Source organism: Lynx rufus, unplaced genomic scaffold (assembly GCF_022079265.1).
Source record: "Lynx rufus isolate CCGP_SWC_20201006 ecotype Redwood Valley unplaced genomic scaffold, mLynRuf1.p SCAF_22, whole genome shotgun sequence".
NCBI lineage: Eukaryota > Metazoa > Chordata > Mammalia > Carnivora > Felidae > Lynx > Lynx rufus.
In genome coordinates, this window is record NW_025814837.1 from 9,742,492 (window position 1) to 9,766,129 (window position 23,638).

General features: G+C 41.5%; 1 long non-coding RNA gene across 1 annotated transcript in view; it reads left to right on the plus strand.

The window, feature by feature from the left end:
- Positions 1 to 22,674, plus strand: part of LOC124517614 (uncharacterized) — a 138,460-nt gene extending 115,786 nt beyond the window's left edge. Inside the window, exon 3 of the long non-coding RNA XR_006963511.1 lies at positions 22,623 to 22,674. This is a non-coding gene — a long non-coding RNA (uncharacterized LOC124517614). The remainder of the gene's footprint in view (positions 1 to 22,622) is intronic.
- The last annotated feature ends 964 nt before the right edge of the window (positions 22,675 to 23,638 follow it).

Consider the following 23,638-nt stretch of genomic DNA (forward strand, 5'->3'; position numbering starts at 1 on the left):
TCCTTTGCTAATTTTGTTTTGCTTATATTGTCAAATAATATTTTCATCACTAATAGGAATTTCAGTATAGGGAGCATACAATATAAATGTGGAGCAGAAAAGGCATAACCTCTGGTATGAAATGATTCTTTTTTACTGCAGCCTTATAATGCTGATGAATTTGTCGGTTTTGATTATAAGATGGTTTACACCCTGTTATCTGTGGTTCCTTTGGCTTCGCTGATAATTATCAATTTCTTAACATAGACTCATACAGGACATCTTCTCTTTGTAATCATTTCTTTCTTTTTTTTTTTTTCAACGTTTATTTATTTTTGGGACAGAGAGAGACAGAGCATGAACGGGGGAGGGGCAGAGAGAGAGGGAGACACAGAATCGGAAACAGGCTCCAGGCTCTGAGCCATCAGCCCAGAGCCCGACGCGGGGCTCGAACTCACGGACCGCGAGATCGTGACCTGGCTGAAGTTGGACGCTTAACCGACTGCGCCACCCAGGCGCCCCTGTAATCATTTATTTCTAACTAGTCGATGTATTAATAAAAATTGTATAATCTTTCTAAGGTTAGAACTTTGTTTCCTTGGCTTTGGAGAGTTTTAGTTGTCCCTTCTTCCCCACCCCTCCCCAAATTCCATTACTCCCCCTTCTCCCTCTATTAAGCTCTCCCTAGCCTACTAACAGTTCTAAATCCTAAAGGTCCAGTTTCCACTGGCCAGTATTATCACACACTCAAAGAACAGCATAGAACCCATTCACTATCAGAGAGCCGGTTAAGCATCTGACTCTTGATTTCCGCCCGAGTCATGATCTCATGGTTTGTGAGAACAAGCCCTGTTTGGGGCTTTGCAACTGACAGCGTGGAGCCCGCTTGGGATTCTCTCTCTCCCTCCCCCCACTCAGGCTAGCACACGCATGCACTCGTACTCCCTCTCAAAATGTTTTTTTTTGAGATAAACATTAAAATAAAAAACGAAAACACTTCAGAATCCACTTGCCAAAGGTGATACGATTTCAGTGTAAAGTGGTCAAGTTGATGAGTCACTTTCTCCTTCCGTGACTCGTCTTTGTCTGCCTATTCCTAATCTGTTGGTAAACTTTCTGTTCCTTCTGATGTACTTTTACCTAATGTAACTCCGAAGTTAAAGAGGAGAGTTGAAGATCCTGATGTAATCAAAGAAAGAAATTCAGTAAACTGTACCAGTGACTTGAGAACTTACCAAAGTATAACAAATTCTTTCAACCTTTATAGTTGGGCCAAGGTCAAAAAAGTTGGCCATACATGAATGAAACGGCGATTATGTAAAGAAATAGTGGTTCTCAAAGACCAGCTGCAAGTTGAGATACCTCCTTTGTGGCAGCATTGTCACTAAGAAATAAAAGTAGCACTTACAACTTCCCTGACCCAAACAAACTGAGGGTTGCTGGAGGGGAGGAGGTGGGGGTGGGGGGATGGGCTAAATGGCTGATGGGCATTAAGGAGGGTGCTTGTTGGGATGAGCACTGGGTGTTAAGGGAGGAATCACTAAATTCTACTCCTGAAACCATTATTGCACTATATGTTAACTAACTTGGATTTAAATAGGAAAAAAAAAAAAGAACTTTTCTGACCCAACACTGCTCTATCCCTACACTGAGAAAATACCTGGTATACAGTAGGTCCTCAAAAGATATTTGTTGAAAAACACGAATCTTCTGACTTTTATCAGTATCTGATTAGAACTTTTTTTGTCCATTTCTTTTTTTTGTTTTTTGTTTTTTGAGAGAGAAAGAGAGAGAGTGTAAGCAGGGGATGGGCAGGGAGAGGGAGACACAGAATCTGAAGCAGGCTTCAGGCTCTGAGCTGTTAGCACAGAGCCCAACACGGCGCTCGAACCCATGAACCGAGAGATTATGACCTGAGCTAAAGTTGGACACTTAACCAACTGAGCCACCCAGGTGCCCCTGTCCATTTCTTTATGTGGGGACATTTAAAAATATTAAGTCAACATAAGTGGAATAAAAGTGAGTGAAGAAAGATGGACATATAGGTTCTCATTCCAAATAGAAACTGAAGTAACTTCTATTTCCGTATTAACATCTGACTCTTCTAAATACTCAGTATTCTGTCAAAAACAACAGATGATCTAGTTGGCTTCTGGAAATGTATTGTTGAAAGATTAGTGTGAGTTGGTCTGTTACTAACAACAACAACAAAATTCATTGAACCGCTTTGGTACTTAAAATATTTTAATTACCTTTGTGTTCTCAGTTTATACCATTTTATATTAATAGCAGCTCCAGAAAGGAGGTAGTTGGGAAGTCTTGTATCCCACAGCCACACCTGGGAGTTTTTGGCTTCTACAGACCCCAGCTCAGCCTGGATGTCTCTCTCACACCCCTCCTTCCAAACCCTTTTTCCATGGAGATTCTTGCCTTCTCCCATAATCACAGGTGTTCACAGGTCTGGTCTGTTTAATCTGATCCTGGAGAAGGAGGATGTAGATCCACAGAAAGAAGGAGGGAGGTGAACTTTGGCTCACGTCAGTCCTCACTGGCCTGTCCTGAGACCCCACCCTACTCTTTCTGTTCCACTTTCCACTTCTCACCGCTTTCCCCCTCTCTACATCCCTCCATGTTCCCATTCAGCTTGTCATCCCAAACCCCCAGCTCTGCCCCTCATCTCCTGAAACTATGGCCCTCTTAAGGCCACTCCCCAGCCCTGCCTTATGGAGCCTCCACCCACAAATCCTCCAACAGTGACCGGCAGTGAGGAGGTCAGGATTCCTACTGACAGGTCAGTGTGGCAACACGGGGAGATGGGCTCCTTCCACCCCATGTGGGATTGTCCTGGAATGCATTTTCCCAGTGTCCTAGAACTCTTGACCCTGCCTTAGTATTATCAAGCTTTAATCGGGTGTTGTGTGCTGATCTGGCGACTTCATCCCCAATTGTAATCTTGTTTCCCTGGGAAAATGATAGAGTTTTGAAGAACTGACTAATAAATGAACTTTTGGCATACCATAAGTTTGTAAATTGGTGCCTGCCTGTTTTCTGATAAGCGTGTACCCTGCAGCTGCTCAAAAGGGCTTTGTTCGGGGTGGGGGTCGAAAGGGAGAAGGGGGTCGTTGGTTTTAACATTGAGAATATTTAGCTCTAAAGGCACTTTTGAATCATCTTAATTTATATTATTTCTCCATTGAAGCTTGGGTATTTTAGACATAATGCAATTTGCAGAGAAAAATATGTTATTTCAGATACATATAATTCCATAACTCTACATATCAACAGCTGTGTACCTACACTGAGGAAAAGATTCTTTTCCACAGGCATTTCTTCATGGCATGGAAACTAATATTTTAATCCATCTTTTCAAAGAAAGTACTGAGACTTTTAACATGGAGTAGCTGGGGCGACGTCAACTGTGGTATCTATTGAGTCATGCTGAGCAGAATTTGGGGGTTTTGTGTCACTGATGTTTTCTGTTTAAGTAAGAGGCCTGATAAAAAGGGAAAGTATTGCTTCAGAAACACTTACATTTTCAGTTTTCAAGATACTAAAATATTTATTACCCAGGTTTCTAGGCCACTGAATGTTCACGGTCATCCTTGAAGTAATCTCCACACTTTTCTTGCTTAAACTTGCTAAATGAAGGGTGTCTTCATCAACTTGGTTGAATTGTATGAAACTTGTGTCATACAGGCCCTTTAATCCACACTGTAAAGCTTTTTGTGGAAAATATCTGAACCTTTATTATCATATTATTTATATCTGGGGTAAATTAGGCCCCAAAACTGTCATTGTTGTTCTCTTACTTGCATCAAGAGTTTTACATAAGTCTTCTCCACTGAAAAATTTGAGTCAGATTAATGAGTAATAAATCTAAAGATAACCTTTCTAAAACCGTTGGAGAGCCAAGAAAGTGAATATATAATTGTGATTTAAAAGGATATGTGACGAAGGCGCCCATGGTGCTTGGGAGCTGCTTTCCAGTTGAATGCAACTGAATGAAAATTACTTCTTAGTTATGTTTAAAATAGCATCATTGATTACTTTCAGTGTTTTTTTTTTTTAATGATGTATGGAAATACAACAGTGCACCATAAAAGTTAAAAGTTGAGAAGACAGAGTACCACAAGTTTAGCCAAAAGACAAAGAAATTAATTTAAGATACAGACACCTATGTAAATGTTGGTGTTCACTTCCTCACTGACTGTTTTGCTGATGTTTGCTCTCTTTCCAGTTGAAACTAGGCATACCATTCAAAAACATAGTATGTTTATCAGAAAGTAGGAACTTATCTAATAAATTGTAATTTTATTAAAACATCATGCTTTACATTCCTGATGTGCCATAAAACTTAATGTGGAACAGAAATGTAAAACCTTGACTAGTTGGATTTCATGTGGATTGTGAAACCAGTAGGCCCTTGCTAGATTTGTTTCTACAGTATGAATTTTGATGTTTTTATAACTCATGTTATCCTTTTATTGCATAAATTAGAAATGAAAACTCTTCAAGTTATAGTTTGCTAAATAATGAAGGACAGACGTCCAAGTAAGAACTTTAAAAAGTGATCCCACAACCTACAAGAGTTGATCTGACACATAAAGCTGTTTTTAAAACTGCATTTCAATGCTGTTTTCAAATTTCCTAGAGTGAAGGGGTCTTGTGTTTAGCTGGACCACATCTATAGTCAGAAATATTGACATCCACAAGTTTGAGTAGAAATGTTTGTCCTTCCTTAAACCTAATTTAAATGTCTTTGGGTCCATTTTTTAATATCTTTAAAGACCATGGCTCTATTTTTAAAGGACTTGGGGCAAGAATGTTCTAATATTAGCCAAAATCCTAATCAGTATAATGTAATAGTAGTTCTATTGAGTTTGAGCTGTTATGGGTTTATTTTATTTCTTACTTTCCAAACTGTAAAGTGGTTATATTACTTTCATAAATAGACTTTTTTTATGTCTCCATGTGTATATATATTTAGGGAGGAGAGAGACTCTGAATGACTCATTCTGAACGGGGCAGCCGGGGGTTGGGGGGGGGCTAGTCTTTAACTTTTCAAATAGCTTTCTTTCTTTTCATTTCTTCACTGAATGTTGCCAGATACCATACATAAAAAGTGTTCCCTTTCTTTTAACTATCTCTCCTTGTTGCCAAGGTGTAAATCTGAAAGTCCAAGTTTCTTTCTCCCGCTTCATAAACAAGACTCGTTGGGTTCTGCTTCAGACACTTGGAGCCCTGCCAAAGTTGTCGTGATGATGTCAGCTTACCAAGAATGTTCACATTTCTCATGCTGTGCTCACATTCCCTGGACTGGAGCAAATGTCCTTTTTGAGCTCATTGAAGTTTTAGGGTTAGATTTGAAAAGCATGCATTGTTTGCAATACTTGATTCTACCTTTTTCAGATCAAGGATCCGTTTTGAACCACATGACAGTTAACAGGCCCATACGATACATTCTGTATCTGTTGATTAAGGAAACACAGAATGGCCAAAAGTTTATTGGGTGGTAGAACCAGCAAGACTTGTTAATCTAATAAATGGAAATTGTATTAATTTATAGAATTCCCTCATTCAGCAAATATTTTATATCTATGTTTATAATATATTTTTGTATTGTTACTTATTGAATTTTACGTTTTATCAATAACAATGGCATCTATAGCTATTTTTGGAAACAAATACTTAGAAGTTGCTCATGGTACAGAATTTTCAGGTATCTTCTGATACGTCTTTGTTATTGGTTAGCTTACTTGGTTTCTACATTAGGACAGCTGAAATAAATATGATCAATTCTGTGAAATAACGTTTGTCCTCAGACACAATTCTTTGTAAATACCAAAGTGATGATGTTTATATGACTTTCTTAGAGTTAATGACCTAATTATCCTAAAAAATAAGATGCCAGTTAATAGTTATTGATATACACATATTTGATTTCTTTTATAGCCTCTCGTGTGAGTTGGTAAATTACATATTTACACTTGGGGAAGGAAGAAGGCCTTGAATATTAATGTTTAAATTGAGTTTTGGTTGACGTTCTAGGCTGATGTTGGATATTAACCACCACTCATCTCTCTTATGGCAGTGTGAGGTATAGTTTTCTTTCAGTCACCAAATTTTGATTCATTCAAAATAATAGAACTTCTTGAGATAGATTTACTAGCCAAAACTAAGACAGGTATTGTTAATCATAGTTACCACCCTGGCTCTCTCCTCTCTGTTCTCATTGAGCAATAGAATATATCCTTTTGATAATTTATTTGTACAGCATTCCCTTGTGGCTTTTTACAAAAGTTTCAAAAGAGGCTTAAACTAGATAAATTAAAATCTAGCATGAATTCAGAGATTTTTTAAATCTCTATTCTAAGAAATAGTTGCAGATTCCAAAAGTAGTTTTCAAATTAGGAAGGAAGCCTCTACCAATGTTTTACTCCTGTCTTAGAATCTTGGAGTTTCAAGAGTGAATTTGCAGAGCGAGAAAGGGACCTGAAGCCCAGCAATGTCAGACTTCCAGATCTTACCTTCCCTGAAATTAACTCATGACAGTGACAGCTCAAAATTAGTGCGCGCTTAAGGTATATTTAAATAGTGGAATACCATAGAGGTCTTTAAACAAATGAGATAGTTACATGGCGTAAAAAGCTGGGTTTGTCTCCACTAAGATGCACAGGTTGTTGTTTGTTAGATATTACTATTGTTTGCGGGCAAGAACTGTCTTGTAAACCCTATTATACTCCCTTTTCCCACTTTTACATATTGTACAAAGTACATAAATTTTTTTCATTGACCTTGATTTGGTTTATCTGTGATTTTGAGTTAAAGCAGTTGTTTATTCTGTACCACTCAAGGCACTTCCTAAAGAAGAAAGATTCCCTTTCTTCCTCAAGAAGTCTTCCCAAATTGATACAAACTCATTCTCTATTGTCCAGTTAGTACAGTTCCCTCAGTTCACATTTGAAGAGATTGTTCTGCTAAACTTGGTTCCATTTACTATTTCTCGCTGCCTTATTTACAATATGAGCTCCTTTTTTCCTTCCTGCTGTTTACAAGCAGCCAGTGGAGTCCTGGGAGATCCTTGCTCAAGAAGGACAGGAGGCTTCCTTCTTTGTAGAGCAATGCATTCCGTAGACCAAAGCTGCAACCACGTGTTTGTTGTAATGTTCTTGTTACTAACCTTTAATCCTATGTTGTCTCAACTGTCCTATTCTTTTTATCTCTGTCTGAAAATCACTTCATCTTTTATTATTGTATGGACATTGCCAGCAGCTGGAGACACAGGGTATGCATATTGCTATAAATTGAAGGCTTCAGACCCGGCTCTCTCAGGGCGGGTTTATGTTCAAACTTCACCACATTCTATTTCCAAATAGAAATATAGTGTAAACAAAGCGGAGACTGAGATCAAATTGAACTGAGACGCTGCCGACACCGACCCCCTGTCTCCTCCCTTCTTTTTAACCCTGGTGATGACCTCCTTCCCTGTTGTGGGAAGTTCTTTTCAGATCTGCTGCCTTCTGTGAGGCCTTTTCTCCCCTGCAGTTCCACTCTGCTTTATAAACATTCTTCTGATGTTAAGTTTGTGTTTGGGGAACCTTATTCTTGAATCAGATGCTGTTAAGTTCTCCAAGATCAAATGATGCCATGTCCTTTCACTTTTCACCTGGTTGTCCAAAACAACCAGGAATAATAAGTTGATCATTTTGCTGATTCCCATAACACTAACACAACAACAACAAAATAACCAGAACAATAAACCATTTGTTCTCCTGCCACCAAAGGAGAATCCAGTTCCTTTGATTTTATTGGACTTTTATTTCTGTGTATGGTCTGAAACAAAGAACCATCAACCAGGGCTTGGACGCATTCTTCGTATAGCGAGTTAGCTCTAATGATATCCATTTTTATGAGAGGATTTGCTTTATATTGATGCTTTATAGTGATGAAGCATTGCAGGATACATAAATGATTTCTCATTAAAAAATGGTCCAATTGTATTGGGAGTTTGTATGGATAGATCTAAGCCAGTTAAGTCGGTCATTTTGTTTTGTGGGAATGTTGGTATCTTATTGCTATATTTAAAATTCTAGGGGCACCTGGGTGGGTCAGTTGGTTAAGCGTCTGACTTTGGCTCAGGTCATGATCTCATGGCTCAAGCCCCATGTTGGGCTCTGTGCTGACAGCTCAGAGCCTGGAGCCTGCTTCAGATTCTGTGTCTCCCTGTCTCTCTGCCCCTCCCCTGCTCATGTTCTGTCTCTCTGTCTCTCAAAAATAAACATTAAAAAAATTAAAAAATAAAAAATAAAATTCTATACTTGAGGCACCTGGGTGACTCAGTTGGTTAAGCATCTGGCTCTTGATTTTTGGCGCAGGTCATGATCTCAGTTTGTGGGTCAAGCCCCATGTCAGGCTTTGTGCTAACATTGTGTGGGAGCTGCTTGGGATTCTCTTTCTCTCCCTCTCTCTCTCTGCCCCTCCCCCACTCATGCATGCGCGCGCTCTCTCTCTCTCTCTCTCTCTCTCTCTCTTTCTCTCTCTTTCGGCTCTTCCCTGCTCGCTCTCTCTTTCAAAGAAATAAACATTAAAAATAAAATAAAACAAAGTTCTATACTTGCCTGACTTTGCTTTTTCAGTTATGTTTATGATTAAGCAATATGTTGATGCTGATATTGTCAACGTTCGATAAACATGGCAATTTATGTGGGGACTCCCAGACTTTAACCTAAGTCAGAGTTCAAATAAAACCAGCCTAGAGGGTAGTAAACTTTATATAATCTTAGTGGGAAGCACATCCAATGTTTAGACCCTTGAGAAGATTAACCACTGGACCACACGTGGTCTGCTTTTGGCTGGCTGGACCCTTCCTCTGACTACCTAAGTCAACAGTGCCATCATCACCTGAATCTGAGACCCAGGTCAAGTTGCCCCCAATGTCATTTTCATCAACTTGGCAAGTAAATCCCAGCCAGAAATTCATCAATTACTTTTCATCTTGAGAGTTAAATAAGCCTTTGCTTATTTGAGCAAATTTAACCAGAAACTGCTATTTCCTGTGCTCATTGCCAATTTAACGAAATTAGCATTGCCTTATTAAGGTTGTAGTGAGAGACTTCTTAAAGGTTTCCTTATTTCCATTCTCTTGAAGAACTCCATATAGATTAAAATGAAATTATTTGTCCTTTATCTTTTCCATATCAAGATTTTTTTTTTGTTTTACTGGTTTACCATTGAATGCTATTTCTAATTGTCAGTTTAAAAACGTGTGAGATTTTAGTGTTGGTTCAGATTTTAACAATTTAATTAGATGAAATATTATTGATGGATAAGACTCCCTGTGCTATGGTAGTAATACTGGATTCCCAGCAGTGGTCTTCTAGTACACAGACATTTCACTAATTTGTTTTCATTTTAACCTTTTCACAAATGCCATGACTTTGCATTTGGTTTGTCCCTAGATAATCAAAAGTTAACTGTCCTCCATGCATATATTTGATTTGCTTATACATTTTTCTGGTCTGGTTTGCTTATAAGACTACAGATTATCATTTTACTGTAGACCATTTACTAGCTCTCTGACCTGCCATTTCATTACTACGATTTATGCATAAATATGTGCATGTGTTTTATCATTTGATCATGATTTCACAGTTCATGGGCTCTAGCCCCACATCAGGCTCTGTGCTGACTGCTCAGAGCTTGGAGCCTGCTTTGGATTCTGTGTCTCCCTCTGTCTGCCCCTCCCCTGCTCATGCTCTCTCTCTCTCTCTCTCTCTCAAAAATAAACTTCAAAGAAAAATTTATTTTTAATCTTTGAGCTTAGAGGCGCCTGGGTGGCTCAGTTGGTTGAGCATACAATTCTTGATTTTGGCTCAGGTCATGATCCCAGGGTTATGGGAGGGAACCTTGCATGGGGCTTAGCACTAAATGTAGAGCTTGCTTGAAATTCTCTCTCTGTCTCCCTCTCTCTCTCTGTCTTCCCCTCCCTCCTTCCCTTCCTTTGCCCCTCTCCCCTGATCGCTTTCTGTCTCAAATAAAAAATAATTTTTAAAGAAATCTTTAAGCTTAATTTTTACCCATTTAATTTAATTTCCAAAAAATTATTCAAGTAATTAGACATTTCTAGATATAGTAAATTGCTGTTTATTCAGAATGAAAAGTGGTTGCTTTTTTTTCCATTTAGCATGATTAGACATAATTATTGATAATGTCTGTGAAGACGTCAGCAGTACAGGCCCAGGTTTTAACAAGAATGTAGCCTTTCTAGCCTAAGTCTAGTTGGATATCTGGGTCCAAAAAGAGATCAAATCCAAGAGAAACAAAGCCTGACAGATGGGGTCTGGAGGTGGGATGGGGGAGGCAGCCTAGTCGTGTGACTATAATACAGAGGTGATATTAATACCAGTTACCAAAAGGCATTTCCAAGACTTCCTCCAAGGTAGGATGTGAGAAGACCAGAACAGGATGCACACAGGCCCCTGGTGACCTGAACCCTGCCAGAAACAGTGAGAGATGATCCAAAGACTGCCTTTGTGCCCAGGAAGGAATTGGAGAAACCCCCTGGCCCAGTGCTTGGAATGGAAGGGAACCAGGCAACAGCTCTGGATGCAGGCATTGGGCAGAAGAACTACGAGTGGGAGGTACCCGTGAATATCCTGGACTGCTGCCCCCAGCAGGCTGCTGAGGGGTGGGTGGCTTGCTGACACTGGATGTCATTCTAAGCGGAAACGGATCTAGATAGCGCTGAAGTTGGCAACTACTGTTTCCTATGGAGATGATGTAAATGCGTGTTCGGGAAATGGTAATACGTTACACTAGAATATGTAATAATCTGGAACCTATGACATTGATTATAATGAAGCACAGGTTTGCTTTGGTTTTCTTTTAACTAGCTTGGTTTAAAAGTACTCTTGTGAAAGATTCTGAACTTCGTATGGAACCACAGAGGACAGTCAATAGCCAAATAAGCCTTAAGAAGGAACAACAAAACGGAAGGTGTATCACACTTCTGATTTCACTAAAAAGCCACAATAATTAAAATAGTTTGGTACCGGCACAAGGATAGACATATAGACCAGTAGAACAGAATAGAGAGCCCAGAAATAAAGTCACACATAGACAGTCAGTTGATCTTTGACAAGGGTACCAAGAGTACAATGGAGGAAGGACACTCTCTTCAACAAATAGTGCTGGGAAAACTAGGCATACCAGCAAAATAATGAAAGTGTACCCTTATACCATACCCAGAGCACAACTCAAAATGGACTGAAGACTTAATTTAAACACAAGACCTGAAACTAAAACTCCTAGAAGGAATACAGAGGCAAAGCTCCTGGGCAGTGATTTCATGGATACGACACCAAAAGCATAGATAACAGAGGCAAAAATAGACGAGTGGGACTATATCAAATTAAAAACTTCTACATGGCAAAGGAAGCCAACAGAGTGAAATGGCAGCCCACAGAATGGGAGAAAACATTTGCAAACCATGTATCAGATAAAGGATTCATTTCCAAAGTATACAAAGAAGTCTTACAACTCAATAGCAAAAACACCCAATTAAAAATGAGCTAAAGACTTGAATAGACATTTCTCCAAAGGAGACATACAGAAGTCCAACAGGTATATGAAAACATACACGGTGTTACAGATCAGAGAGCTACAAATCAAATCCATGATGAGAAATCACCTCACACCTGTTCAGATGGTCATTATCAAATAAATAAATAAACAACAAGTCTTGGTAAGGATGTGGAGAAATTTTTAGAACCCTTGTACACTGTTGGTGGAAACTCAGATGGTGCAGCCACTATGGAAAATAGTGTGGAGATTCCTCAAAAAGTGAAAAATAGCATTACCATATGCTCCAGCAGTACCACTTCTGGGTATTTATCCAAAAAAATTGAAGTGAGGATCTTGAAGAGATACTAGCACTCCAGTGTTCGTTGGAGTACTGTTCACAATAGACAAGATATAGAAACAGCCTAAATGTCCATTGATAAGTGGATAAAGGAAATCCTGCAATATGCAACAGTATGCCCAGAGAATTTAAAACACAAATCTAATGGCGTTCCTTCTGTGATGAAAGAAACAAACTCAAGTGGTTTCCTATTGCCCTTAAAGCAACTGATCAAAATTTCCCTTTATGGAGGAAAAAAAAAATTCAAATATATGTTGATTCTCTTTAATCTACTTGCTTTTATGTATTTGTGCACAAAAGAACTTATGCAAGGGTATGTAAAACACTTTACATCAATCCTTTAAGGGAGTAGGATTGGAGATGGGCCAAGTGGTGCCCTTAGCACAGTGGCTAAGAGCTGGACTCTGGGTCTAGACGACTTGAATCCCTATCCAGCACTCATGTGCTAAGTGTATGACCTTGGTTACTTAAACTTAACCTTTTTGTACCTTGTTATGGGTGTTATGTAATGGATAAGAGCAAGAAAGCGCTTGGAAAGTGCCCAGCAACTAGTAAGTACTATGTGTTTGCTGCGGTTATTTATTTTTCTCTCCATTGTTGAGATGTTCAAATAAACGTACTTTGCTTTTACAATGAATTTAAAAATTTTAAAGGTTTAAAGAAAAGGGGAATGAAGAGGGTCAAAAATATCTGGGTGAAATTCACATTTCTGCCTGCAAGGCTATGAGTGACAGGCACTTGCGTATTAGTAACTTCCATCTTGTTCTACTTTTCTTCCACTTCCTCTGCACCCTTTTTCTGAGCCCCCGAAACAAGGTCAGATGCCGCTGACCTCCTAGCACTTTTTCTTTACAGCATTTATCCCAGTTGTAATTCTGTATTTCTTTGGGTCATTGTTTAAAAACCGACACCCTGTCCACCCGCATCACTTGGCTAAAACGTCTAAAGGGCCAACACTGTCTATATGACTCACCGTTCTGTCCCCAGTACTTAGCACAGCATTTTGCCAAACTGAGAAGGAAAAGGGTGTCCACAGAACCAAGACTGCAGGCAGGTGTGGAGAGACTCTGGGCTCTATCAAAACTTGGTAGAAGTGATGCTGGAGAGGAGGGAGCTGTTACATTTTGGAGGATAGTGTCATTTCTGGCAAGGATTTTGAATTGTATGCAGGTATCTTTGAGGAGCTTGTCAAGGATTTTAGCCAGAGCCATGACTATAGCATTAGATTGCATTTTAGAGCTCTTACTCCAGCATCAGTGTGGTAGATGGATGCGTGGGTGGAGTCTGGAGTCACTAGAGATGAAAATCATCGAGAGGCAGAACTTAGGCAGCAGAGAGAGGCTTCAAGAAATATTCATAAGAACAAGTAATACTACTGTGTGATGGCGTAGATGTGGAGCCATGTGGTGATGGACGAAGGTGACCTCTCGATTCCTGGTTTGTATTCCTTTATGGATTTTTTTTTTCAACGTTTATTTATTTTTGGGACAGAGAGAGACAGAGCATGAACGGGGGAGGGGCAGAGAGAGAGGGAGACACAGAATCGGAAACAGGCTCCAGGCTCTGAGCCATCAGCCCAGAGCCTGACGCGGGGCTCGAACTCCCGGACCGCGAGATCGTGACCTGGCTGAAGTCGGACGCTTAACCGACTGCGCCACCCAGGCGCCCCTCCTTTATGGATTTTGACTTTCATTTGAGAAGAAACGGGGTAAAAATCAGATTTAGAGAGAAATTCTGTACAATGAGATTTGTATATGTTAATTGTATGTGAGGCATCCTCAAGGGATTGTCCAGGGGAGGCTGAGGGCAGACTGGGCTCGAGGGAGAGATTGAGAAGATACAGGTCTGTACCAGGTAGATGCTGAAGGTGTAGATGGGGTAGTTCAAGCAGCAGCCCTCCGCATGGGCTCAGCCCAAGCCCAAGCCCAAGCCCATCGTCTTCTGTGAAGAAAACTTCCGTCTCCAGGGATTCCAGTCCTTCTGCCTGTTTTGCCTAAATTGTGTAGTGTAGGAAATACTGACTCGGGCTGTAGATATTTCATAAGTTTTATGTGCCCCAAATCTAGCTCCTTAAGACTTTTTCATTTCAGAAGCTTTTCTTAGAGGCCTGTGGAGAATGTGTCATATACAACGATGCCGTTTCTGCCCTCAGCGATCTCCCTGCAACACTGGGCCCGTGGCTTCACAGAATAGATGTACATGAATCCTACATAGTAGCCATGCTTCTTCAGCCGTTCATCATGGGCATTTACTTCAACAATTGGAGTGGAAGCAAAGGACAGTCTGAAATAAATTTTTATGGTTTAGTGTTAAAACCAAGAAGGGTGAAACTCAATATATTAGGCTTCTCCAGAGAAACAGCAGTGGGGTGTGTATGTGTGTGTAGAGAGAGAGAGGGAGGCAGATAGATTGATTTCAAGGAATTGGCTCATACATTTGCAGAGGCTGGCAAGTCCTTCAGGGTAGGCCAGCAGACTGAAGATACAGAGAAGAGAAGCAGTTTAAGACCAGAGGCAGTCAGGGCCCCTGGGTGGCTCGGTCAGTTAAGCATCTGACTTCGGCTCAGGTCATGATCTCATAGTTTGTGGGTTCGAACCCCATGTCAGGCTCTGTGCTGACAGCTCAGAGCCTGGAGCCTGCTTCGGATTCTGTGTCTCCCTCTCTGCACCTTCCCCACTCGTGCTCGGTCTCTAGCTCTCAAAAATAAATAAACATAAAAAAAAAAAAACACAAAACTTTAAAAAAAGACCAGAGACAGTCTGTTGGGAGAATCTCCTCAAGGAACCTCAATCTTTTCTTAAGGCCTTCAACTGATTGGATGAGGCCTGACCACAGTGTTGGGGATGGGGTGCAGTCTGCTTTACTCCTAGTCTGCTGATTTCAATGTTAATAGTATCCCAGAAAATACCTTCACAGAAATACTTAGAATGGTCTTTGACCAAATAACTGGGAATCATGGTTGAGCCAAGTTGGCACAAAATTGGCCATCACACCTATTAAGCTGTCCTTCCTGTGCCATTAACCTGCTGCAGGAAAGCTGTGGAATACTGCAGATCCTCCCTTTGTGGGAGGTTCAGACTTTAGCATGATCACCCAGAGCTTAAATGTGAAGTGCCCAAAACATTCAACATTTTGAGATCCTTAAAGAACCAGAGGCCTTTTGTTACTTATCCCAGTTCAGGAGCTTTGCTGTTGCTTTAGAGGTATTTAAGCATCAAAGTTTCCTTGTTCTGTTTTGCAGTTTGCATTGCCTCTCGAAAGGAAAGCACATACACTCATGCATAGAAATCAGTAGTTCATGTGGTTTTCCATTTTACAGATAAGAAAACTGAGACTGGCGACATTAGGTTCCCTGCCACATGGGTGGCTATTAAGTGGCTGGGTTGAACCCAGGCCATTTCACTTAAAATTGAATGTTTCCCCCCTCACACCTCCCACCCCCAAAACTTATTTCTAAGGGGAAAGAAAAGTGAGCACAGAGAACATGAATGAGTATGAGAATGAATATTGACAGAACTCTTACCTGAATTCACAGTAGGAGGGAAAACAATTTTACCAGATTATATGCCTTACTTGGTCCCTCTGGGGTTGTGGGTATTTCACTTTAGAAGAGTTTAGGTTTGCAGTTCATTTCTTTCTAATTCTGCATTTTTGGTGACTATCTTTGCGGATGAATAAGGTTGAAACTGTAAAGAAACCACCTCCTTCACTCTCTGGGTCATCCTGCCCACTGCCCCGTAGCATCAGAGCGTGTTTTCACAGTCCTCGAGTCCGCCAGGTTTGAGTCTCGTGTTATGCCTCCTTCCAGTTTGTTTGCTTAGTTAGCTAATGTGTTTTGCATTCAACCAAGGAAGTTGAAAATACTGCCTCTAAGAGAGCCAGCTAGGGTAGAAGTGCCGTCCAACTTAAGAGTGGCAGACTGGCTGAGTTCTCTGGGTGATGATTGAGCCACCCACTAATTTTAGGCCGGGGACGCTTGGAACACAGAATGAGTTTTCAATAGAAAATAACATCCTGCTAAGAAATTCTATAACCCTTGGAAATATCTTCTGGCTGTCTAGCTCTTGGCCATTTTGAAGGTTCATGTCCCTGCTCATTCTCATAATAAGTGTGGTAAAGACTTTAGTTTTGAAAATGTAACTTCCTACCTTAGATCATCTGGATCTCAAAGGTTATAAAAGCGAAGTTGTCTTTCTTTCCTATGACTAATGTCGATGGGAAGCAGTGAGCCTCGGGCCGCAGTCTCACCCGTAAGTGGATAAGCTGAGTCCTAGCACACAGGCCTACAGAATTGTCCTGAGTTACCCCTCTCAAGCTTGTAAACCAGATACCGAGTTGTAGTACAAAATGTGTATTCATTGGCCATACCTACATTCCTGTCGTAAGTTTTCAAAAATTTTCCTTGTGTACATCATCTACCTTGGTTTGTATGAATGAAGGTTAAGTTTATAGCCAGAGCTCCGTTTGGTCTTACACGACAAATTACACGTGGCTGCGTTAGTTTCATTTTGGCACCTTTTTGAACTTTTTGGAGCTAAAAACCAGGCCATTAAAAATGTTTTCCAGGGATTAATTTCCCAAAGACAATACCAAAATGTAAAAATTTCTGCCTTGACTATAGAGTCGGTTTTTAATGTGTCATAGGTTTGAACTTCCCCCTAGATTGTCTCATTGGATTTTCATAACAAGTCTGTATAGTAGGTGCAACAGCTGGTGTCATTACCGCTTTATAAAAGAAGTAGAATCAGGGGAACAGCATTCCCATAAAGACCCCCTGGACGGTATATTTTTAGCAGTTCCATTTTTAGTCACCTGCGTTGAGTCAGGGCACTGATTCCAGCTGGCTGCATTGCATACATCTGCTAATGCTATTTAATCCTCATAACTACCTGTGAAGTTGCTGGCAGGGTTCTCACTTTATAGATGAAGAAGGTAAGTTTCTGAGAAGTTAAGTCATCTATCCAGGGTCTTGCTGCCGGCTAGTGAAACTCCTATAGAAAAAGCCCACGCTTTTTCTAGTCTTCAGGCTTCGCTTCATTACAGTGTTCACAGTGATGTCGTTAAGTTCTGTGATCATGTATGACCCATACTTGATTTTTAGTTCATCAGAGTATCTGAGTGGAAAATCGATCAGAGCCAATGCGAATTTGATTTGTCGGATCCTGTGGTTGCTATATGCTAACTTTAATAATGAAGTGCAATAAATCCCTGTGTGTGTATTTTTTATGGCGATGAAGATGTTTCAGCTAAGAAGGAAGTATAACATGAGGAGATTAAAATATTTGAATTCAACAACTATTTTTAGAGCACCAGTATTTGCTAGGTGATGTGATTGGTGCTTTCATACATACTTATTTAATATGATTTTTATAACATTCCAGCAGGCCTCAATTATTGCTTATTTACAGATAAGGAAACTGAGCCTCAAAAAGAATACAGTCCTCAGGGAAGAGTACACAGCTATAAGCAGAGCAGGATATGCACTGAGATCTTTTACCTTCCTGTCCATTACTGTTTGTCCAGTGTTAATGCTCCCTGCTTACAACACGCTCTGTTGCTACTGTGGTCACTCTGCTATCCCTCAACCCACCACCAGCCCAACCCAGTCCTTGACATTTGCATACCCTCACTTGTGAATTTCAGATAACTTAGGCAGAAACCCAGAGAGCATTTCCTGAATTGCAACTAGATTTGTCTATGGGGAATCATGCATCTAAAGAAGGTACTATATTATGCCGTCATTAGCATCTTGTTTAGGAACCTCTGTTTTTCAGAATTAATTTCACAGAAAGCAATGGAGTTATCTATCAAGCATTTCTGAGAAATAAAGACGAGAGATGGATACATGTAGTTCAAATCAGGACAAGTCATTACATCTGCAATGGGTATTTAAGGAGTCCTGAGATAATTGAACATGGTAATTGTGTTGCTGTGTCTGAAGGGTTTCACTGACACTTGTTTTTGTTTGTGTTTTGCCTGAGCCCATAATTGCAGAAATATTCTCCCATGGTGATTAGTTCCCAATTTAAAATAGACTGTTTCATTAAAGGTAACTCCATAATGAGACCAATGAGGACCCAAGCTGTGTGCTTTAATGATAGTAATTCCCTCTCTGCTTGCAGCTTGACCATGTGCACACAGAAGATGTGAGTCAAAGCCTTCATCTTAAGTCCTGCTTGAATAGCAAGAAAAGAGGAGGTCGAATTACATTGCCTCTAAGGTCCCTTCCAGCTTTAGCATTCTGTGATTCTTTGGAATATTCACCAAATGGAAGTTCAAAAATTGATTCTGCTTTCACACTGAGAGGGAAGAATGCCCACAATTGAATAAAAGATTAGAAACTGTGGAGAGGAAATCGTTGTCTTGAGTGAGTTCTTTTATTGGAAATCAGCCTTGTACTACTGGACAGGAAATTAAGTTCTTGCCTGGGTCATTAATCATTGTGCCAATTTGAAAATTGCCAGTAGGGGGGAGGTGGCTATATTTGAGGAGGGAGGAAGGAGTGGGCGAAAAGGGCGTTCCTAAAAGCTCCCCAGTGTGAGGGGGCATTAGTGGCAAAAGGGTGCTGTCAGCCACCCTCTCCTGTTGCAATGGTCTCCAGTGTCCCTGTCGTTCTCCGGCTAGTTCCCACATATCTCCTACCCAATCCTGTTCCCACCTCCACCGAGAGGAAGGAAATAGAATTACACGATTGTCACTGAGAAGGAGCAGAGACGTGAGTCTAGTAGACATCATATTCCCCCGGTTAGCTCAAGGGAGATATTCTGAGGGACGAAGACAAGATTGGGATATCGTTAGTTTTTGTCAAAGTTAACATTGATGATAGACCAGAATACCAGCCAAAAATACCAGTAATAGATTATCCCCTGTCAGGACGGCCTGTGCCCTTTGAAACGACTCCATGTTTACCATTTTCCTACCTCCTTTGTCACCCTCTTTCCAAGTGGAACCTCACTCAGGGGGAACTGCCTCCTGCCTCATGAGGTTGGAGCTTCCTTCTGCATATGTTAATCAGGCTGGAAAAATATCAAGACCATTCTTGCTTTCACTTTTCCATTCTCCCGCCAAAATGGGACTGTTCTGGTGTAATTACAACTTTCCATTTATTTTTCCTTTAAGGTGAGAAGTTTGGTAAATAAAAACTTGGCAGCAGGTTTTTTTTCCCACAGAAATAACAATTGTGACATCTCAGGGTGTCATCTGTCTCAAAGCTGTTCCCAGTGGAGTCTAAATATACCACTGGGCTTTCTCATCACTCATCAGAGCTGCCTCGGAAATTTGCACCCCCTGGGGTCTGACTGACTAAACCCTCTATAAAACTCTCTCTTCTCTTATAGATTTTTCTGATGGGAAGGTGGCTAAATTAGATTGGGAATTGAAGTATTTGGCTTGGTTACAGTCTGTGTGGGTTTTTGCTCTTTCTCCCTGTCTCCAGACACCTGCTTCTTTCTAACTGTAATTTCACTATGTTCTTAACTGCTCAGTGCACAATATGGTCCTTAGCATCCCTGATGAATCCTGCCCTGAATCATCCTCCTGAGCACCGCAGGGGCTGGCCTGTGTGGTTATGGCTTCATGCTCATGTGGCACAGAAATAGACTTCGCTCTTCTGTCTGCAAATCACACAACAGCCTGCGTAGAGATCGGAGTCTTTTTCCAGTGCACCACTGTTCCCCGTGCACCCCCTCCCCCCACATTATTTACACCATTGATGATCACCTAGAAGTAATTTCTAAAGTTAAAAAAAAAAAAAATCAACACCAGGTCAAGTGTTATTGCCAGCCAGGAAGAGTATTCGGAGCAGCTAATGATGCAGAGGATGAGATCTAATGCCGTGAGCCAGCTGCCTCTTCACAGGAAATCACATAGGCTTGCAGTATTGCGGGCTCTTTCGAATGAAAAAGAGTAGGCTAGGTTTCCACTTTATTGGAGTTTGTATACCTAGACTGAGAAATAAGGTAAGTTACTCAAGAACTCTAGAAGTTCTAACGTAGAGAGTGGATCACAGCCTTCTGTAGGTGCATTGGTCTTCTCACTCGGCACTTCCCCCTTGAACCCTGGCTCCTGAAGTCGCAGTGACTTCCAGTTGTCAGAACCACGGTCTTTCCCATTTCTGCTCTTTGACTCTGCAACAGCAGGCAGTAGTGGGAGCTGTCCTTGAAACTCTAACCACGCTTCCTGATGGCCCACTTCCCTCCATCTTCTCAGTCCTTTGTCCTTTTGGCTCACCCCTACTTATGTTGACCGTAAGAGTCAGTGCCTGTCCTGTCTCCTCATCTCTGCAGAAAACCTAACTCTAGCAACGTGCGCTGGTACCTCCTGTAGGTTTCCCTTCTTGACTTCTCCCATGGCCAAGTTCAGCTGCCTCCTGAATGCACTTCTGCTGTCGTATTATCATCTCAGCCACAGATTCTTCAAAGAGAAAACAATTTTTTACCCTCTAATCCAGATCCTTCTCCTGCTGTGTCTGTTTTTGACATTGTCATTTCAGTCCATGTCCTACACCATATTGATGACTCATCCTCTTTCATTCCAGTATTCTCAGACAAAGGCCCAAACAGCCTTCCAGGGCTCAGGTACAAGTGGACAGCATTAAGAGCTTAGACTTAGTAGTGGCCGTGTGTGAAGCATTGAGTGCCAAGTATTGCGCTCAGCCACTTATTCCTCACAGCTTCCCGTCAGGTGGCCCATAGAGAGAACTGTGCTCTATTCAGAGATAGGAACAGCCGTCACTCTTTCCCCTCCTCCTTCCCAGACATCACAGGACTGATGCAGACTTCAGAATGGAGGAATGAATGGATTAGCCATCTAGGTTGCGTAATGGGGGGCAACTCCCTTGGGGATTTTTTTTTAAGTTTAATATTACTTATTTTGAGAGAGAAAAAGAGTGTGCATGTGCGAGCGGGGGAGGGGCAGAGAGAGAATCCCAGGCAGGCTCCAGACTGTCAGCACAGAGCCTGATGTGGGACTTGATCTCATGAATCTTGAGATCGTGACCTGAGCCAAGATCAAGAGTTGGACACTTAACTGACTGAGCCACCCAGGCGCCTTGAGGATTTTATGACTGGGGACTCAAGTACCTTCCTTCCCTCGCTTTTTTCTTCCCCCTTTTTGGAGTGGTAAGACTTGGTTCTGGTGTGCCTTCCCTGCACCCTGCACCTTTGGCTCTGCCCAAGGTGGGGTGAGAATTACAAGGTTTAGCATAGGCTTTGGCACTGAGTTCTAAAGGAGAGCCATAGAGGGAGCCAGGAAGAGTTTGTTGTGCCCTGACTAGCTTGGGTCTGAGGTCCAGCATGCATGTTCATTCATTCAATATGTATTTACTGTGCAAAGCTGTGCAGGGTAACATGCCAGAAATACTGCAGCTCCCACATATGATTGAGAGAAATATGCTTTATACAACTCCTTTTATGAATTAATAATTAGAAGGGTGCCTGGATGGCTCAGTCGGTTGGGCATCCAACTTCAGCTCAGGTCTTGACCTCGCAGTTCATGGGTTCAGGCCCCGCATCAGGCTCTGTGCTGACAGCTCGGATCCTGGAGCCTGCTTCAGATTCTGTGTCTCTCTTTTTTTCTGCCCCTTCCCTGCTAATGTTCTGTCTCTCACAAAAATAATAAATAAACATGAAAAAAGTTTATAATTATTTGATCAGAATTGTGGTAAGTGCTACAAAAGCATTGCACACGGGCTGCAGCCCTCACTGGTGGGGGCTCTTAGCTGTCCTGTCCCCCAGCTTCACATCTGAGGGTAGCAGCTGGACACGGTGGGTACCCAGTGGGCAGGAGGGCTGTCCAGGGCAATGGTTTGTTCGTGTCAGTCCTCTGATCACAATGTTTCAGTAGACTGAGTTCACCCACCTGCCTTCCTGCCTGTCACCAAGCCCATCAGGCTGTCCCTGCTGCTTGTCATTTCCTCCCACGGCTCTACCTGCACTCAGGTACTCTCGTCACCTCCCTTTTTGCCTCCTCACTCTCCCACCTCCACATTTTCTTTTTTTTTTTAATTTTTTTTTAACGTTTATTTATTTTTGAGACAAAGAGAGACAGAGCATGAACAGGGGAGGGTCAGAGAGAGAGGGAGACACAGAAGCAGAAGCAGGCTCCAGGCTCTGAGCTGTCAGCACAGAGCCCGACGCGGGGCTCGAACTCACGAACTGTGAGATCATGACCTGAGCTGAAGTCGGATGCTCAACCGACTGAGCCACCCAGGCGCCCCCCACCTCCACATTTTCTAATAGTCCACAGCCCAGCCCACCTTCAGGGTGTCCCTCGTGTCCCAGTTTCTCCTCTGTCCCAACAGTGCCATTGTGATCTGTCTCTTCTCCTCGTTTGTGCCAGTTCTCTTATAAGCCGTTACGGAATTCTCGGGGTGGGCACAGCAGTAGCATTATCAGCTGGAAAGTCCTTAGAAACTTGAGTCTTAATCCCCACTGCACACCCACTGAATCCAAGACTGGGGTGGGGCCCTGCACTCCGTGTTTTATCAAGCCCTGCAGGTGATTTGGATGCATACCCATTGGAGAACAAATAGTTTATGTGACTCCTTTAGAATGTAATGATGTGTTGCTCTATTTTCTTATTTCATACATTAATATTTTGCTTCCACAGTGAGATTATAAATCCACGATTTTGCCCACATTTGTATTTTTACACAGTGTTGTGTAATATACATTTGGATGCATCCCTGAAAGCTGTTCCAATCGATTTTCACTTACTTCCACAGGACTAGTCATCTCTCGTTTTGATGAGGAATCCATGGTAAATGCAGAGTGGTGTTAAACTCTTCACAGCTTCTGAAACCAGTTGAGAAGCTCCTGTTGGTATAGAGAACACTATAATACAAGAAGGGTTAACTCCAAAACCATTCTTCATCTTTTTAAACGTGAGGAAGAAATGTTCTACCCCCAAAGTGAATGGAATACAATGGGGGGGGGGCGGGAGCTAAAGTTTTCTATATGGCATTAATTTGGTGGAAATGATAAAATAATAGACTTTTTGTGAACTAAAGCACTTGGTTAGGTTGGGAGATATTTCCCATTCTCTTCAAAGGGGAGGCTGTAGTGATGTCAGAGTATATCCCTGTGGGGGCCTGTCTGGAATTTTGAAGAGAGCGCTGGAAGGCAGCTGTTGTTTCAAGAAAGAATATTTTAACTTGTTGGCCAAACCCAATGCTTGGCCTATAAGAAAACTCAAAATTTTCCCTTCTTCCTACCTTTTACCCTCCTTCACTCATTTTTCTTCCCTTTCTGATACATTAAATAAATGTTTAAAATACTCATGATAAGAGTTTCCTCTTTAGAAATAAATGTGTGGGGGAGGATTTTATTTTATTCTGTTTCATCCTGGTAGTGCATTACCCTCCCACCTTCCCATATGCAGTTATTTAAATGTCCTTATTGTGCCTTTTAACTTTGGATGTGTTCTTCCAACACTGCAATGTTTTGTGTGCAAATATTTTAAACTTAAATAAATTGTACTGTCTTAAATCTCCTATTTCTTTTTTTTCATATTGCACTGTGTTTTAGAGATACACTGTGGGTTTTTTGGGTTTGTTTGTTTTTTAATTTTAGAAAGAGAGAGCACAAGCAGGGGTGAGGGGCAGAGGGAGAGAGGGAGAGAGAGAACCCCAGGTAAACCCCACGCTTAGCACAGAGCCTGACGCCAGGCCCTATCCCATGAACCATGAGATCATGACCTGAGCCAAAATCAAGAGTTGGATGTTTAACTGACTGAGTCACC